This window comes from Ylistrum balloti, unplaced genomic scaffold (assembly GCF_031769215.1).
Source record: "Ylistrum balloti isolate Yb309-2 unplaced genomic scaffold, AGI_CSIRO_Ybal_v1 Utg371384, whole genome shotgun sequence".
Lineage (NCBI taxonomy): Eukaryota > Metazoa > Mollusca > Bivalvia > Pectinida > Pectinidae > Ylistrum > Ylistrum balloti.
In genome coordinates, this window is record NW_026782729.1 from 461,893 (window position 1) to 482,821 (window position 20,929).

At 38.1% G+C, this 20,929-nt stretch overlaps 1 protein-coding gene across 1 annotated transcript in view; it reads left to right on the forward strand.

Annotated features, from left to right (window-relative positions):
- The window catches only part of LOC132562237 (uncharacterized), a 101,390-nt gene that overhangs the window by 47,854 nt on the left and 32,607 nt on the right, over positions 1 to 20,929 (forward strand). The gene's annotated exons all lie outside the window — the stretch shown is intronic.

Genomic DNA, 20,929 nt, shown 5'->3' on the forward strand with positions numbered 1-20,929 from the left:
ATCACAGTGCTGATGTTAACACAGATATGAACACATCACAGTGTTGATGTTTACACAGATATGTACATATCACAGTGTTGATGTTTACTAAGATATGTACATATCACAGTGTTGATGTTTACACAGATATGTAAACATCACAGTGTTGATGTTAACACATATGTACACATCACAGTGTTGATGTTTACTTTGATATGTACACATCACAGTGTTGATGTTAACACAGATATGTACACATTACAGTGTTGATGTTAACACAGATATGTACACATCACAGTGTTGATGTTAACACAGATATGTACACATCACAGTGTTGATGTTAACACAGATATGTACACATCACAGTGTTGATGTTTACTTAAATATGTACACATCACAGTGTTGATGTTAACACAGATATGTACATATCACAGTGTTGATGTTTACTTAGATATGTACACATCACAGTGTTGATGTTTACTTAGATATGTACATATCACTAAGATGTTCTAAGATACTCACTTCTATGTATACAGATTATCAAGAATTTACACAAGGGGACATTTCTATATTGATTCAGGGGAGATACAGAAATAGTTGATAATGGCTTTTTAATGTGAAATACAAGCCAGGAATTAATTATACATCTCCTTTCAATGATATCATATACTTTACATTTTAAGTATTAATATCAACATCTGTAGACCTCATATGATACACATACTCCTTTATGGTGAAGATTGACATTTCTGATGAAGGTCATTACTATTTACCTGTCATTGTTGTGACATTGAGATGACAGCTAGTACCTGGACCAAAGTTTGTAAATATCAACAAAATTATAGTAGAACTTATATGCCTGAAAATATTTGCATTCTTGGTGCAACATGATCATAAATGCACAAGGTCTATATCTACATAAGGTCTATATCTACATAAGGTCTATACCTACATAAGATCTATATCTACATAAGGTCTATACCTACATAAGGTCTATATCTACATAAGGTCTATACCTTCATAAGATCTATATCTACATAAGGTCTATACCTACATAAGATCTATATCTACATAAGGTCTATATCTACATAAGGTCTCTACCTACATAAGATCTATATCTACATAAGGTCTATACCTACATAAGATCTATATCTACATAAGGTCTATATCTACATAAGGTCTATACCTACATAAGATCTATATCTACATAAGGTCTATACCTACATAAGATCTATATCTACATAAGGTCTATACCTACATAAGATCTATATCTACATAAGGTCTATATCTACATAAGGTCTATACCTACATAAGATCTATATCTACATAAGGTCTATACCTACATAAGATCTATATCTACATAAGGTCTATATCTACATAAGGTGTATATCTACATAAGACCTACATAAGATCTATATCTACATAAGGTCTATATCTACATAAGATCTATATCTACATAAGGTGTATATCTACAAAAGGTATATATCTACATAAGGTCTATACCTACATAAGGTCTATATCTACATAAGGTCTATATCTACATAAGGTCTATACCTACATAAGATCTATATCTACATAAGATCTATTAACATGTTAAACAGAGTAATGATGTACAGGAGAGTGACTATAGTATATTTAATTATATTGTCCACAAACAAACACAAGAAAGTGATATCATTTAAGTGACTGAGAGCACTTCTAAAAAGCAAATCTTGCTTATTTACCAAGATTACACAAATCTTTTACATTATTAACATGGAGCAATTGAACAACTTTAAATATACTGGGTCACCAAAAGTAGCATGGCTTCAGCTATCTTACCGGTAAATCTGCATAAATAGGACACTTAAGTATAAAGTGAAACTCATCCTCAATATCATTAGTATTACATACTGTACAAAGTCTATTGGCCCCTGATACATTATTGTATCTTCCACTTTCAATATTAAGCTTATGAGAACTTAAACAAATACATGAAATACTATTCTCATACAACTGATTGATAGCGTTTTTTCAGTCATCAGTTCTACCGGTGTACTGTAATTACAGGTATGTTGTTAGCTATACCTGTGTACTGTAATTACAGGTATGTTGTCAGCTGTACCTGTGTTCTACAATTACAGACATGTCATTAGCTCTACCTATGTATTGTTATAACAGGCATATCATTAGATCTATTTATTTATCTTAATGGGTAATTATGTTGATCTACCTGTGTATTTTCTCTTTTATGGTGTACTATGACCACATCAGCTTTAGGTTTACCAGTGTATTGTATAGATGTGTCATTCTCAATATACAGGCTCTTTGTAATAAAGGTATATATCTCAAGGTATATCACAGCATTGTCTACGTACAGGTCATTAGGTATCAGATATATATGTATTGTAATTACAAATGGGCTTGCTTAACATGTCTGTCTTTCTCAACAAACTCCCTGCAGAAGAACATTTCTTGAATATCCTGATGCACATGGTTTGTTTTTCTATTTTTTTGTGACAGTACTGTATGTTATTTATGGTTACTGAGTGGGTCTACTTTGTATCACATCTGATAATGCTCACATGTCTCTCTAGGTATTGTCTTGGAATCCTTCAACAAAGACATAAAGTGTGGAGGTGATAGCTATCACAACAGAGGTGATATTTCTATTGCCTGATCCACTATCTACTCCCCATCAACCTGTCTGATTAGTGTGCATGTCATACCTTAACATAATCAGGATCTGACAGCTTTTATCTCCATTTCTTTAGGAGAACGCATTTAACATTAGCAAGATCATTGCTTTTAAGTACCAAATGGGAGATCTTTAGGGCTTTAGTCCCAGTATTTAGTTTGAGTCCCAGTACCAACATTACTGAGATCATACCTTCAGCCCCAGTACCAACATTGCTGAGATCTTACCTTCAGCCCCGGTAACAACATTACTGAGATCTAACCTTCAGCCCCAGTACCAACATTACTGAGATCTTATCTTCAGCCCCAGTACCAACATTACTGAGATCTTACCTTCAGCCCCAGTACCAACATTACTGAGATCTTACCTTCAGCCCCAGTAACAACATTACTGAGATCTTACCTTCAGCCCCAGTAACAACAGTACTGAGATCTAACCTTCAGCCCCAGTACCAACATTACTGAGATCTTACCTTTAGCCCCAGTACCAACATTACTGAGATCTAACCTTCAGCCCCAGTACCAACATTACTGAGATCTTACCTTCAGCCCCAGTACCAACATTACTGAGATCTTACCTTTAGCCCCAGTACCAACATTACTGAAATCTTACCTTCAGCCCCAGTACCAACATTACTGAGATCTAACCTTCAGCCCCACTACCAACATTACTGAGATCTAACCTTCAGCCCCAGTACCAACATAACTGAGATCTTATCTTTAGCCCCAGTACCAACATTACTGAGATCTTACCTTCAGCCCCAGTACCAACAATACTGAGATCTTACCTTTAGCCCCATTACCAACATTACTGAGATCTTACCTTTAGCCCCAGTACCAACATTACTGAGATCTTACCTTCAGCCCCAGTACCAACATTACTGAGATCTAACCTTCAGCCCCAGTACCAACATTACTGAGATCTTACCTTCAGCCCCAGTAACAACAGTACTGAGATCTAACCTTCAGCCCCAGTACCAACATTACTGAGATCTTACCTTCAGCCCCAGTACCAACATTACTGAGATCTAACCTTTAGCCCCAGTACCAACATTACTGAGATCTTACCTTTAGCCCCAGTACCAACATTACTGAGATCTTACCTTTAGCCCCAGTACCAACATTACTGAAATCTTACCTTCAGCCCCAGTACCAACATTACTGATATCTAACCTTCAGCCCCACTACCAACATTACTGAGATCTAACCTTCCGCCCCAGTACCAACATTACTGAGATCTTATCTTTAGCCCCAGTACCAACATTACTGAGATCTTACCTTTAGCCCCAGTACCAACATTACTGAGATCTTACCTTCAGCCCCAGTACCAACATTACTGAGATCTTACCTTCAGCCCCATTACCAACATTACTGAGATCTAACCTTCAGCCCCAGTACCAACATTACTGAGATCTAACCTTCAGCCCCAGTACCAACATTACTGAGATCTTACCTTCAGCCCCAGTACCAACATTACTGAGATCTTACCTTCAGCCCCAGTACCAACATTACTGAGATCTTACCTTCAGCCCCATTACCAACATGACTGAGATCTTTCATTAAGCCCCAGTACCAATATTAGTGAGAATTTAGCTTCAGTCAGTACCAATATCAGTGAGAATTGAAATTCAGTCAAGTACCAACATTAGTGAGATTGTAATTTTGATCTGTGTTAGAAACCTTTCATTGTAAGGTCCCACACGGGTATAGAAACCAAGTGAAGGTCCTTTCAATATCCTGAAAAGAACCACAAATACCCTTGATTGCCTGGTAAATTCTTGCTGGATGTCATCTGATACTCTGAAAGTACTGAAAAATTTCCCACAATATCATGAAAATCTACTTCTTTTTGTATAAGTAGAACATCGTAGTGTCCATACAGGTCTCAGACCATGTCAGTGTAGACCTGTCCACCTGCAGATTCCAGACCTTTACAGCCAGGAAACAATTTAGGTTTGTTGTAATCCTTGCTAGAGGTGTTGGTCAGACTTGATAGATTTCATTTGAGTATATCCTGCACCATGGTGCAAACAGACAAGAAAACCCCAAGCATCTTCGCCATTGATGGATGCTTAAAATTCTCTTCTGCATTACATAATTACAAATTTATTGCCCATTGTGTATTGCTGTAGTTGTTTTTAGGTGTTTTATTTCCTATTTCCTGTAGGTTATGCCTGGTTTTATTTAGAAAGGGATATTAGTCTTCTGTGTTTTATTCCCTTCTTTTGAAGTTTTCTCAATAAAAACATGTAAGTTTTATTTCCTTCACATTCAATAAGCAAAGTACTTTTTGTTTTTCTGATGATGTTTCTGAATATTGAAAATAGGTTTCTTCTGAGTGTTGCTGAAGGAAGTTGTGATTACATGACAGTATCTAGGGGACCAATTAAGATAAATCTCCCACGTCTGGTTAATCATCAGCACAATCAGTGTTGACTCAATCAAACAGTGTTAAGTTTATCCTTGTCTTTCTAAATGTTTTTGAAAAGTCTGCAGTTATAGGTTCTAAGAAATTGTACTACTAAATTGTTTACATTTTACTTAACATTGCCTTGAAAAAAAGGTGCTTTTTACAGTCTTCATTTTAGGTTTTTTAAAGTTATTTTTAGATATTTCCGTTTAGTGAAAAGAAAGAGAGAGAAAAAAAAATTAAAAAAAAAAGAAAACTGAGTGAAAATTACTAGTTTCAAATTGCAGAGAAATGATTTGTAGGTTAGAAGTGACTGTCCTAGTCCTGACAGGGCAGTTTCACATCCTGCTCTCCTCCTTCAGTAATAATAAATGTTTTTAAAGAAATTAATGTGAACTACACATCCTGTATCCGTCTGTATAAGCAGACTTTCCACGTGACATCCACCAACCCTGACTCACAGGTACCTTTATTTATCTGCTGGTATTCATCGTCTAATTCAAGTGTTTCAACATGGCCATTACGCAGATGACATATCGTCTTTCTATGATCAAACACTCCAACATATTGAGGTTTCTGGTTTTTGTTAATCATATTGTTAAGTAATAGTTATTATCTCTGTGTTCTTGCCGTCTTCTCACCAATCTTTCTTCCTTGTATGAAAATGAAGCAGTGGTCTTAAGTCTTTAACTTTAGCAAATTTAGCATGTACAATTTTTTCATATTACCTTAATCTTGGCCTTTAAGATGAAAAGAACTAGCATGGATTGAAAACATAGAACGGAGCCTGGATTTGTATTTCAATCCCATAATGATATGGCTGCAATGCTTCTGTTTTCGGGGAGAGTCAGGACAGATAAGGATCTCAAAGGAACACAAATTAATTGACCTTTTCTTATAAGCATATGTGACAATATTGGTTGAAATGATTATCTTTTGACCAGGTGGTATTTTTATGCCCCTTGATCAATAAATTAGGGACATTTTTGTAATGTCAGTTTGTCAGTTGTTGACTTTAACCTTGCCCATAACTATTGCACCATTAGAGGTAGGGCTTACATATTTGGCCTGTTTGTTCCTTGTGACAAGACCTTTCTGGTGAGACCTTTCACTTACATATGAAAGTAAAAAAAAAAACATTACCACAATGAAGACAGTGGTGTTACACAAAGTGTGCATGCAATTAGCACATGCCTTACACAGTACAGTTTTAATGTCCCACTTCAGAATTTTGTTGCAACCAGGGGCATAGTATTTCATAAACCAATCTTGTTCCTAATCAATAATTGGGTTTATAAAAGGATGTCAAAAGTCTTTATTATGATTAAAATGTTTTTATAAAAATAATATTAAAAAGTTTGTATAACATCAAATAGAAAAGTTACAGATGGCCGACCTAGTTTGTTAAGAAACGGCTGATATACAGAGCCTTGTTTTAACCTGCTCAGCAGTATAATGAGGATTTTATCTGGAATCCTACTGATTTTGAAATCATGTGTCTTTGATTTTGCAGTTTTTGTTTAGATTTCATTAATTTTTTTTATCTCAATATCCTATTTAATACTGGTATTAGATTTAATTTCACTGGTATTTTTCTATGTTGGTTTGATAATTATAAGGTTTTTTGATAAAAACTTCATTTTTATATTTCAAATTAATAGGATTACCACAGGGACTTGGTGTGATATGTGTGGATCTACAGTAGGCTACTTAGAATGCTGGTGTTTATATGCTTCAAAAACTATGTCCAACCAAATATACAGTGTCTAGTGGTGTCCGTAGTAAATTATATCTCCATAAGTCTAATAATACAGGACTAATGTGTACATACTGTCTAACCCCTAAAGAAAATCACTACAGTTAAATAAGATATCTCATTCCTGATGGAAACAGTCTCTCCTTAAGTCAATATGTGTATATCATTTGTGTCAGACTTCCTATTTTTCCTCAATGTCAGATATATTGTGTCTCCTCTTACAATCATCAAACACAGTGTTCCTCATCCGGAGAATCATCACCAACAGACATACTGTTTCTCTTCAGGAAAATCATCACCAACAGACATACTATTTCTCCTCAGGAGAATCATCACCAACAGACATACTGTTTCTCTTCAGGAGAATCATCACCAACAGACATACTATTTCTCCTCAGGAGAATCATCACCAACAGACATACTGTTTCTCTTCAGGAGAATCATCACCAACAGACATACTGTTTCTCTTCAGGAGAATCATCACCAATAGACATACTGTTTCTCTTCAGGAGAATCATCACCAACAGACATACTGTTTCTCTTCAGGAGAATCATCACCAACAGACATACTGTTTCTCTTCAGGAGAATCATCACCAACAGACATACTGTTTCTCTTCAGGAGAATCATCACCAACAGACATACTGTTTCTCTTCAGGAGAATCATCACCAACAGACATACTGTTTCTCTTCAGGAGAATCATCACCAACAGACATACTGTTTCTCTTCAGGAGAATCATCACCAACAGACATACTGTTTCTCTTCAGGAGAATCATCACCAACAGACATACTGTTTCTCTTCAGGAGAATCATCACCAACAGACATACTGTTTCTCTTCAGGAGAATCATCACCAACAGACATACTGTTTCTCCTCAGGAGAATCATCACCAACAGACATACTGTTTCTCTTCAGGAGAATCATCACCAACAGACATACTGTTTCTCTTCAGGAGAATCATCACCAACAGACATAGTGTTTCTCTTCAGGAGAATCATCACCAACAGACATAGTGTTTCTCCTCAGTAGAATCATCACCAACAGACATACTGTTTCTCTTCAGGAGAATCATCACCAACAGACATACTATTTCTCTTCAGGAGAATCATCACCATTAGACTTACTGTTTCCCCTCAGGAGAATCATTACTATTAGACTTACTGTCTCTCCTCTTGAATATCAGATGATAAAGGTTTAAAGCATTGCCTAGTTAATAGGCAGTTATTATATCAGATGATGAAGGTTTAAAGCATTGCCTAGTTAATAGGCAGGTATTATATTAGATGATGAAGGTTTAAAGCATTTATTATATCAGATGATGAAGGTTTAAAGCATTGCCTTGTTAATAGGCAGTTATTATATCAGATGATGAAGGTTTAAAGCATTGCCTAGTTAATAGGCAGTTATTATATCAGATGATGAAGGTTTAACGCATTGCCTAGTTAATAGGCAGTTATTATATCAGATGATGAAGGTTTAAAGCATTGCCTAGTTAATAGGCAGTTATTATATCAGATGATGAAGGTTTAAAGCATTGCCTAGTTAATAGGCAGTTATTATATTAGATGATGAAGGTTTAAAGCATTGCCTAGTTAATAGGCAGTTATTATATTAGATGATGAAGGTTTAAAGCATTGCCTAGTTAATAGGCAGTTATTATATCAGATGATGAAGGTTTAAAGCATTGCCTAGTTAACAGGCAGTTATTATATTAGATGATGAAGATTTTTAGTATTATTGATATTATCACAGCTATTTGATGAATGGTGAAATGTCAGAATAACATAGTTAAGTTAAAATATTGAGGAACAATAGTAGACTGCTTTAAACTGATGTAATCTGCTTGGACGAGAAGCTTTGATGTGCTGCTTGTGGCCCTGTAGAAAGAAACGTTGCGTCACACTTGGATTATAGAGCTGGAGGCTGTCCACCACACAACAATTAATTACCACACTGATACGTTTTGCTCTCACCAGTAGCACAACAAACAGCCAGTGACAAAACACCACTTCATTGTCAGGTTACGAATAGTAATGCTGATTAAATTTTTCTGGAATTAGTTTCGGATTCGAGGCTCTTCTCTTGATGGCTTACAAACAGGTATGTACACTGACCATGAAGAGATGGTATGTAGCATGTTGTTGTGCATTGCTATTTTATCACTGTTCCCCATTATAAGATAGCATCACTATTGTGGTAATGAAGCTATCAGAGACAGGCCTGACTGCCTGGGTTCTACCATCCATACTGAATTCTTCCGTGTTTTCATGATATACACTATGTTTAACAGTGTATGTGTACTGTAATGATTTTATTCCAGTAACTTTTAATATATATAACTCGCCATAATGAGCAGAAGAATCAATCTGTATGTTGATGTAGCTTATACTTGCCAGACAAACAGATATATCTGTTTTGAATGTATTGCTGGTTTCTCATTACTGATCTGAATTTTCAAAATGAACACAAACAATTGATTATTAAGACTTCGTTGATATAATTTGGGGCTGCAGTTTGTGTAGAGGTTGTAGCCACATGGTAGCCATGTGGTCCCTGTACCACAGAGCAGGCAGCTCCTCCTAAGCTAGATGGAATTAAAGCCAATCACTTGTCTTTCAGACCTAGAGCCCTGGTTTGAGAATGGTGTGTGTATTTCTATAGGGTAGTTATCTTTCCACCAGTAAACTACATTAGTTTATGGATAGGAGTCTTGTAGATTCAGATTCAGATTCTATAGAATTTCTGCTGCCTTATTCAAGTTGAAATTTTGCTTCTATCCATTTCTAACTCAGCTTCTTTTATTATTTTTAAAGAAAATTTCAATTTTATTTATCAACTTTATATGCATAAACCATGTATGGAGGGTAAACATCAACCAGGTATGGAATGTATACACACACTATGTATGGAGTGTATACACACACTATGTATGGAGTGTATACACACTATGTATGGAGTGTATACACACTATGTATGGGGTGTATACACACACTATGTATGGAGTGTATACACACTATGTATGGAGTGTATACACACTATGTATGGAGTGTATACACACACTATGTATGGAGTGTATACACACACTATGTATGGAGTGTATACACACACTATGTATGGAGTTATACACACACTATGTACGGAGTGTATACACACGAGTGTATACACACACTATGTATGGAGTGTATACACACACTATGTATGGAGTGTATACACACACTATGTATGGAGTGTATACACACACTATGTACGGAGTGTATACACACACTATGTATGGGGTGTATACACACTATGTATGGAGTGTATACACACACTATGTATGGAGTGTATACACACACTATGTATGGAGTGTATACACACACTATGTATGGAGTGTATACACACTATGTATGGAGTGTATACACAAACTGTGTATGAGTGTATACACACACTATGTACGGAGTGTATACACACACTATGTATGGAGTGTATACACACACTATGTATGGAGTGTATACACACACTATGTATGGAGTGTATACACACACTATGTACGGAGTGTATACACACGAGTGTATACACACACTATGTATGGAGTGTATACACACACTATGTATGGAGTGTATACACACGCTATGTATGGAGTGTATACACACACTATGTACGGAGTGTATACACACACTATGTATGGGGTGTATACACACTATGTATGGAGTGTATACACACACTATGTATGGAGTGTATACACACACTATGTATGGAGTGTATACACACACTATGTATGGAGTGTATACACACTATGTATGGAGTGTATACACAAACTATGTATGGAGTGTATACACACACTATGTATGGAGTGTATACACACACTATGTATGGAGTGTATACACACACTATGTACGGAGTGTATACACACACTATGTATGGGGTGTATACACACTATGTATGGAGTGTATACACACACTATGTATGGAGTGTATACACACACTATGTATGGAGTGTATAGACACACTATGTATGGAGTGTATACACACTATGTATGGAGTGTATACACAAACTGTGTATGAGTGTATACACACACTATGTACGGAGTGTATACACACACTATGTATGGAGTGTATACACACACTATGTATGGAGTGTATACACACACTATGTATGGAGCGTATACACACACTATGTATGGGGTGTATACACACTATGTATGGAGTGTATACACACACTATGTATGGAGTGTATACACACACTATGTATGGAGTGTATACACACACTATGTATGGAGTGTATACACACTATGTATGGAGTGTATACACAAACTGTGTATGAGTGTATACACACACTATGTACGGAGTGTATACACACACTATGTATGGAGTGTATACACACACTATGTATGGAGTGTATACACACACTATGTATGGAGTGTATACACACACTATGTACGGAGTGTATACACACACTATGTATGGAGTGTATACACAAACTATGTATGGAGTGTATACACACACTATGTATTGAGTGTATACACAAACTATGTATGGAGTGTATACACACACTATGTATGGAGTGTATACACACTATGTATGGAGTGTATACACACTATGTATGGAGTGTATACACACTATGTATGGAGTGTATACACAAACTGTGTATGGAGTGTATACACACACTATGTATGGAGTGTATACACACACTATGTATGGAGTGTATACACACTACGTATGGAGTGTATACACACTATGTATGGAGTGTATACACACACTATGTACGGAGTGTATATGCACACTATGTACGGAGTGTATACGCACACTAATTACGGAGTGTATACGCACAGTATGTATGGAGTGTATTTGCACACTATGTACAGAGTGTATATGCACACTATGTATGGAGTGTATTCGCACACTATGTACAGAGTGTATACGCACACTATGTACGGAGTATATACGCACACTATGTATGGAGTGTATACGCACACTATGTATGGAGTGTATACGCACACTATGTATGGAGTGTATACACAAACTATGTATGGAGTGTATACACAAACTATGTATGGAGTGTATACGCACACTATGTATGGAGTGTATACGCACACTATGTATGGAGTGTATACGCACACTATGTACGGAGTGTATACGCACACTATGTATGGAGTGTATACGCACACTATGTATGGAGTGTATACGCACACTATGTATGGAGTGTATACACAAACTATGTATGGAGTGTATACACAAACTATGTATGGAGTGTATACGCACACTATGTATGGAGTGTATACGCACACTATGTATGGAGTGTATACGCAAACTATGTATGGAGTTTATACGCACACTATGTATGGAGTGTATGCGTACACTATGTATGGAGTGTATACACAAAATATGTATGGAGTGTATTCGCACACTATGTACAGAGTGTATACGCACACTATGTACGGAGTGTATACGCACACTATGTATGGAGTGTATACGCACACTATGTATGGAGTGTATACGCACACTATGTATGGAGTGTATACACACACTATGTATGGAGTGTATACACAAACTATGTATGGAGTGTATATGCACACTATGTATGGAGTGTATACGCACACTATGTATGGAGTTTATACGCACACTATGTATGGAGTGTATGCGCACACTATGTATGGAGTGTATACACAAAATATGTATGGAGTGTATACGCACACTATGTATGGAGTGTATACACACACTATGTATGGAGTGTATACACAAACTGTGTATGGAGTGTATACACACACTATGTACGGAGTGTATACACACACTATGTATGGAGTGTATACACACACTATGTATGGAGTGTCAGCAATGTATACTAATTTTTTTTAATTTTTAGGTATTTGTCATGTATGGAACCAATAAAATGAATGAGTATGTTGAAGAATTACAAATACCAGTCTGTAACAGCAGTGATTTGTTTCAGTATTCCATATTAAGTAGCACAGCTTGTGAACGATTACATCACCGTGGACCCCACTACTTATGTTTTCTCCAGAAGAAGCTTGCAATCAATACATTTATCTAGGTCACTCTTCTAAGCATTGCCATACTCCATATTACTTCACTTTTTCTTCTCCAAAATTAGCAATTCACAGCACAAAAAGTAAGATACTTAACTAAATTGGTCTGCCCTTATGTTTCATTGACTTCATTCTACCTGGTAATAGAGATTACATGCTAAACCTGATTAGCAGCTTGAAACTGTTGTTAATAATTGATTAGGATGTGATCACTTATGGCTGTTGATTAGGTGTTTAGTGCTTATTGATGGTCACCTGTATCCGTGTCTGTGTCTGGTGCTGAGTAGACATGGTATCTCATATATCTATAGTCTTACACTGGTCTGATGGTGTAACCTTACACTGGTCTGATGGTGTAACCTTACACTGGTCTGATGGTGTAACCTTACACTGGTCTAGTGGTGTAACCCTACACTGGTCTGGTGGTGTAACCCTACACTGGTCTGATGGTGTAACTTTACACTGGTCTGGTGGTGTAATCTTACACTGGTCTGATGGTGTAACTTTACACTGGTCTGGTAGTGTAATGTTACACTGGTCTGGTGGTGTTACCTTACACTGGTCTGGTGGTGTAATGTTACACTGGTCTGGTGGTGTAACCTTACACTGGTCGTGTGGTGTAATGTTACACTGGTCTGGTGATGTAACCTTACACTGGTCTGGTGTTGTAACCTTACACTGGTCGTGTGGTGTAATATTACACTGGTCTGGTGGTGTAATGTTACACTGGTCTGGTGGTGTTACCTTACACTGGTCTGGTGGTGTAATGTTACACTGGTCTGGTGGTGTAACCTTACACTGGTCTGGTGGTGTAATGTCACACAGGTCTGATGGTGTAATGTTACACTGGTCTGATGGTGTAACCTTACACTGGTCATGTGGTGTAACCTTACACTGGTCTGGTGGTGTAACCTTACACTGGTCATGTTGTGTAACCTTACACTGGTCATGTTGTGTAACCTTACACTGGTCTGATGGTGTAACCTTACACTGGTCATGTGGTGTAACCTTACACTGGTCACGTTGTGTAACCTTACACTGGTCACGTTGTGTAACCTTACACTGGTCTGATGGTGTAACCTTACACTGGTCACGTTGTGTAACCTTACACTGGTCATGTTGTGTAACCTCACAATGGTCGTGGGGTGTAATGTTACACTGGTCTGGTGGTGTAATGTTACACTGGCCTGATGGTGTAACCTTACGCTAGTCTTGTGGTGTAACCTTACACTGGTCTGGTGGTGTAACCTTACACTGGTCTGGTGGTGTAACCTTACACTGGTCTGGTGGTGTAATGTTACACTGGTCTGGTGATGTAACCTTACACTGGTCATGTGGTGTAATGTTACACTGGTCTGGTGATGTAACCTTACACTGGTCTGGTGATGTAATGTTACACTGGTCTGGTGGTGTTACCTTACACTGGTCTGGTGGTGTAACCTTACACTGGTCTGGTGGTGTAACCTTACACTGGTGTTTCAATCTGAAATTGGTCTGGTGTTGACTCTGGTCTGATGTTTTATATCACCTACAATGTCTATCTTTATGTTGGCTTCATCATGCAAATTAATGTTTAATATTGTAAAATGGTCTTTGCACTGACTGTTTTTAGCTTTCATCAAAAAATGGTTATTCAAAGCTGTTTTGATGATATATTCTGTATGTATTACATAGATGAATTTTAGAATAGAACACATACACATAGTCTACATGTTAATTATATTTTGTAAAGTGACTTTATTTTCAAGAGTTATGCCTGAGTCTACAGCAGTTGCGATCAGTGCCGAGTCTTACCTCCAGTCCCAGAGCAATCCCTGCTGCAGAACTAGGGGAGACAACTACTCAATATGGTATATCCTGACACGGGTGACTGGTGGCACATTGAGCACACTGTAATCTGGGGAAAATTTCTGGTTTAATTGTCATGACAATTTGTTACTGGCTCATTGCACAAGGTGGTGGTTCTGTGAACCTCACTATTGGTGACATATTTGTTGTTTTTGTTGTGAAGTAACTGGTTTTTGTTTACTTTTAATAATTGGTGTTACAATTGTTTAGTTTGAAGTGTGCACATTGTTGTGGTATACCACAACATTCAGCAGGCAGTACTGGTAATGGGTTTTCAGTGGGGGCTAACAATCTTTTGTTTTAGCAGGTGACGTCACAAGTGAGACATGCTACCAATCTGTGCTACTTTTGTGTACTGGTATATGGCTGTGTCTGTTTTAAGTATTGTAGATATATTGAAATTATCAGTGTTATTCTCAGCACTAAAAATAATAGAATAGTCAGGATAAAGATCTATAAACATGGTTTGTCACACAATTCAGTATATTACAACAAAATGACCATGGTACATACATTTTATTTAACATCAATCAATCAGTTCTTATACTCAGAATAATATTTGAAATCTGAATGATATATCTATATAGATGTTTCAGATTTATGAAAAGACTCTGTATGACCCTTGATCTGTAGATATTGTTAGATGTAAGCATGCTACTTGATAAATTGTGGTCCACTATGAGGGAATGTAAACTTGAAAACAGTGATGTTATGGAACACTTGATGCATGATAACTGCTCAGTTGCAGGGTCATACAATGCAGAAATTTATTTTGTGCATGGTACTTTGTATTTTTGCATTGTTCTAATGTTTAGCATTGAAATATTCAGCAACAGAACTAAACGAAATAAAATGTCATCAGCCTGTCTCTAACAGGAATTTACCATATGTTTAATTCATTTTACATGAATGTGTCTGATCTCTACCGATATGTTGAACCATTTCATTGGCTGACAGGTATACAGATGATTCTGTTTAGACCAATCAGCTGTCATGAACTCCTGTTCTGACCAATCAAATTCCATGAGTTTCAGCAATGATCTATCAGGTGTCAATGTAATTTTTGTAAACCTTTGAATCCTTGCTACTAGAAACCTCCACTTGGTGATAAACAAGTGCTGTGTTTCTGTGTCCAACACCTTAATAATGATATGTATGACATACGTACATTGCTTGTAATGTTGATATCAGTCTATACTATCAGAAATAGATATATATAAATTCCTGCTCAACAGCCTACATACTTGGAGTAGATCTGTTCTTATACTAGATAAATTAATCAGGAAGACTACCTGAAAAATCTGTGTAGACTCTCTGGTCAGCAAGGTCACTGAGGCTATGATTTACTTGGGAACTGACCAGTCGGGCCCAAAGCCAAGTAAACACAAGTGATTGCCCTTGTCAATCAAAATTGACCTAATGCTTGGTAATAGAAGAAACAAAAATAAACAGAGCCATCAAGACAAAGGCTTTCAGACTTATAAACATTTCCTAGTGCTGTGTTTTTGTCTGTCGGCTATCTGATTATAATAATACTTAACACATGCAGCTTTAAATCATGAGTCAGTGTGACCAGGTGATATATCAGTACGTAGAAATAGATCTGATCGATGTCACAAAAAATTAACATACAGTATAACTACATGTATTGTATAGTGTATGATGTAGCCCCAGGTTAATGCTGGGTAAAAATCTAGATTTCACATAAACAATATCACAACTTATTTTTCCCTTTTCTAAAATTGGTTTTACAGTTGATGTAGAAAAGTGTCACCCTCTGTTCCTTGCTCCTCTAACTATTGATCACAAGGTTGACAGAAAAGTGTCACCCTCTGGTCAGGGCTCCAAGGGTTGACAGAAAAGTGTCACCCTCTGTTCAAGGATCACAAGGTTGACAGAAAAGTGTCACCCTCTGTTCAAGGATCACAAGGGTTCACCCTCTGTTCAGGATCACAAGGGTTTTCAGTGTCCTCACAAGGTTCAGAAAAGTGACCCTGAAGTCAGGATCACAAGGTTGACAGAAAAGTGTCATCCTCTGGTCAGGGCTCCAAGGGTTGACAGAAAAGTGTCACCCTCTGTTCAAGGATCACAAGGTTGACAGAAAAGTGTCACCCTCTGTTCAAGGATCACAAGGTTGACAGAAAAGTGTCACCCTCTGGTCAGGGCTCCAAGGGTTGACAGAAAAGTTTCACCCTCTGGTCAGGGCTCCAAGGGTTGACAGAAAAGTGTCACCCTCTGGTCAGGGCTCCAAGGGTTGACAGAAAAGTGTCACCCTCTGGTCATGGCTCCAAGGGTTGACAGAAAAGTGTCACCCTCTGGTCAAGGCTCCAAGGGTTGACAGAAAAGTGTCACCCTCTGTTCAAGGATCACAAGGTTGACAGAAAAGTGTCACCCTCTGGTCAGGGCTCCAAGGGTTGACAGCAAAGTGTCACCCTCTGTTCAAGGCTCCAAGGGTTGACAGAAAAGTGTCACCCTCTGGTCATGGCTCCAAGGGTTGACAGAAAAGTGTCACCCTCTGGTCAGGGCTCCAAGGGTTGACAGAAAAGTGTCACCCTCTGGTCAAGGCTCCAAGGGTTGACAGAAAAGTGTCACCCTCTGGTCAAGGCTCCAAGGGTTGACAGAAAAGTGTCACCCTCTGTTCAAGGATCACAAGGTTGACAGAAAAGTGTCAAAGTGTCATCCTCTGTTCAAGGATCACAAGGTTGACAGAAAAGTGTCACCCTCTGTTCAAGGATCACAAGGTTGACAGAAAAGTGTCACCCTCTCTCACAAGGTTGACAGAAAAGGCTCCAAGGTTGACAGAAAAGTGTCACCCTCTGTTCAAGGGTTGAAGAAAGGATCACAAGGTTGACAGAAAAGTGTCACCCTCTGTTCAAGGATCACAAGGTTGACAGAAAAGTGTCACCCTCTGTTCAAGGATCACAAGGTTGACAGAAAAGTGTCACCCTCTGGTCAGGGCTCCAAGGGTTGACAGAAAAGTGTCACCCTCTGTTCAAGGATCACAAGGTTGACAGAAAAGTGTCATCCTCTGTTCAAGGATCACAAGGTTGACAGAAAAGTGTCACCCTCTGTTCAAGGATCACAAGGTTGACAGAAAAGTGTCACCCTCTGTTCAAGGATCACAAGGTTGACAGAAAAGTGTCACCCTCTGTTCAAGGATCACAAGGTTGACAGAAAAGTGTCACCCTCTGTTCAAGGATCACAAGGTTGACAGAAAAGTGTCACCCTCTGTTCAAGGATCACAAGGTTGACAGAAAAGTGTCATCCTCTGTTCAAGGATCACAAGGTTGACAGAAAAGTGTCACCCTCTGTTCAAGGATCACAAGGTTGACAGAAAAGTGTCACCCTCTGGTCAGGGCTCCAAGGGTTGACAGAAAAGTGTCACCCTCTGTTCAAGGATCACAAGGTTGACAGAAAAGTGTCACCCTCTGTTCAAGGATCACAAGGTTGACAGAAAAGTGTCATCCTCTGGTCAGGGCTCCAAGGGTTGACAGAAAAGTGCTCCAAGGTTGACAGAAAAGTGTCACCCTCTGTTCAAGGCTCAAGGGTTGACAGAAAAGTGTCACCCTCTGGTCAAGGCTCCAAGGTTGACAGAAAAGTGTCACCCTCTGTTCAAGGCTCCAAGGGTTGACAGAAAAGTGTCACCCTCTGGTCAAGGCTCCAAGGGTTGACAGAAAAGTGTCATCCTCTGTTCAAGGCTCCAAGGGTTGACAGAAAAGTGTCATCCTCTGTTCAAGGATCACAAGGTTGACAGAAAAGTGTCACCCTCTGTTCAAGGATCACAAGGTTGACAGAAAAGTGTCAGCCTGACAGGAGAGGATCATCTGTTGGGATCACAAGGTTGACAGTAAGTGTCAGTTTGATCACTGACAGAAAAACCTCTGGTCAAGGCTCATTGGGTTAGGCACAGAGGGTTGACATAAAAGTGTCACCGACACTGATAATGTGATGTTAAGTTATTTAGATGTCACCGTCACACCACTATCTTACCACTGTAAGATCCATATCACACTGTTGTCACATCACTATCACACCACTGTCTTGTCCTTGTCACATCACCGTTACACCACTATCTCACCACTGTTACATCACTGTCACATCACTGTCACATCACTATCACACCACTATCATGTCCGTGTCACATCACCGTCACACCACTATCTCACCACTGTAAGATCCATATCACACTGTTGTCACATCACTATCACACCACTGTCTTGTCCTTGTCACATCACCGTCACACCACTATCTCACCACTGTTACATCACTGTCACATCACTGTCACATCACTATCACACCACTATCATGTCCGTGTCACATCACCGTCACACCACTATCTCACCACTGTAAGATCCATATCACACTGTTGTCACATCCCTGTCAGATCACAATCACACCGCTCTTACACCCTTGTCACACCACTATCACACCACTGTCTTGTCCTTGTCACATCACCGTCACACCACTATCTCACCACTGTTACATCACTGTCACATCACTGTCACATCACTATCACACCACTATCATGTCCGTGTCACATCACCGTCACACCACTATCTCACCACTGTAAGATCCATATCACACTGTTGTCACATCCCTGTCAGATCACAATCATACCGCTCTTACACCCTTGTCACACCACTATCACACCACTGTCTTGTCCTTGTCACATCACTGTCACACCACTATCACACCACTGTCTTGTCCTTATCACATCAGTGTCACACCACTGGTAAGGGAAATATCCATTATAGACAAGTGGTCCTAAGTAGATAAAGGTGTGGGAAGATTTCATCTCTACCAGAGTTGTCTTTCCTTACAGTCACAATACAAAATGAAGAGTAAGGTACTGTGATACACTGTGGTAGAGATTGGGGAGATCCATGCAGAAAGATTTATTACCAGAAACATATTCATTCATCTGATAGCATTAATCAAGACGTAAGAGCAAAAATGCTGTATGATTTATAAGCCATGACGAGTTGATTATCAAAATTATTAAAATGGAGAGGAAAGTAAATAGAAATTGATGAAACCACACAAGTGCTGCCTCATGTGTTTGGATAAAACTTGTTTTTATCATCCTATCTGCAATAAATGACAAATTATCTTAATACACATCACATAATCAATTATATTCTACTTTTAGACACAGGCAGGCTGTGTAAAGCTCACTTCCACTCAATGGTATGGATTCCAGTCAGTCTAAAGATAACTCACAAGTGTGGTCGTACATCAAACAGATCTCTAAACTTACAGTATTAATAGTGCTGATAGAGGCATTAGCTATACCCAAGCAGGCAAATTTGTTCTTTATAATTGAGAAATATTTGAACTGAAGAGAACAAGTAAATCTGTTTAAGGATAATTCTAAAGATTTCAATGAGAATGGTTTCTGTGTTTCAGACTTCTCCAGTGTTGGATTTATTGACCCAGAGTATTAGCTGTCTTTATAAAGTCTGGCACGTAAAACACTATCCCTCCCTGCTCTAGGATGTACAGAGTGGAGCTTTCACATTGGTCAATACTCTCTGTGTTTTTCTTTCCAGAATAAATGGACAGGAAAGTTCTTGCCATATGATAGAAGTGTATGTCAAAGTATTCATAGGTGCACTGTTCATATATGATTTATAATCATATTTTCATAATAATGCTAAAATGAAGCATAGTTACAACTAATTAAGAAATGCCAGCAATGTCAGCTCTACCCTGTTGATTTACTGAGGTTTGCATAGCCTTCAACTGAATTGTAAATACATATCATAATACTTGTCTGTATATCATTGTGACAAAAATCAAACATGTACAATACAGGCCACTTGGCCCTTTACTTAATAAATTGTCTGAAGTAGCACTGATCTTCACCTTGTTACAAAGTCATAGGTTAATTGAAATATCTAAAAATTCTCTGAAATAATATTCAATCCAGAAATTTCCTCTTCATGAACTGCCCTCAAAGTTTTCCTCTGTTGTAGTGTTTGAGTGCAATCTGTCATGTGGCACACCAATGCTGCTCAGTATAAGTCCAATGTGGACACGCCTAGAGAATCCGATTGTAGTGTAATACAAAGCTCTCATACACCTGGTACATCTTGGAGGTTTGTCAATATGTACAGGTGTTTTAATTAAACAAAATATTCTCTGCCATACAAACAAAAATGATGTACAAAATTTCAATATCAATTCGTTTTCAAATGTTAGGGAGCAATATAGAAGGAAAAGGTGGAGCATAGG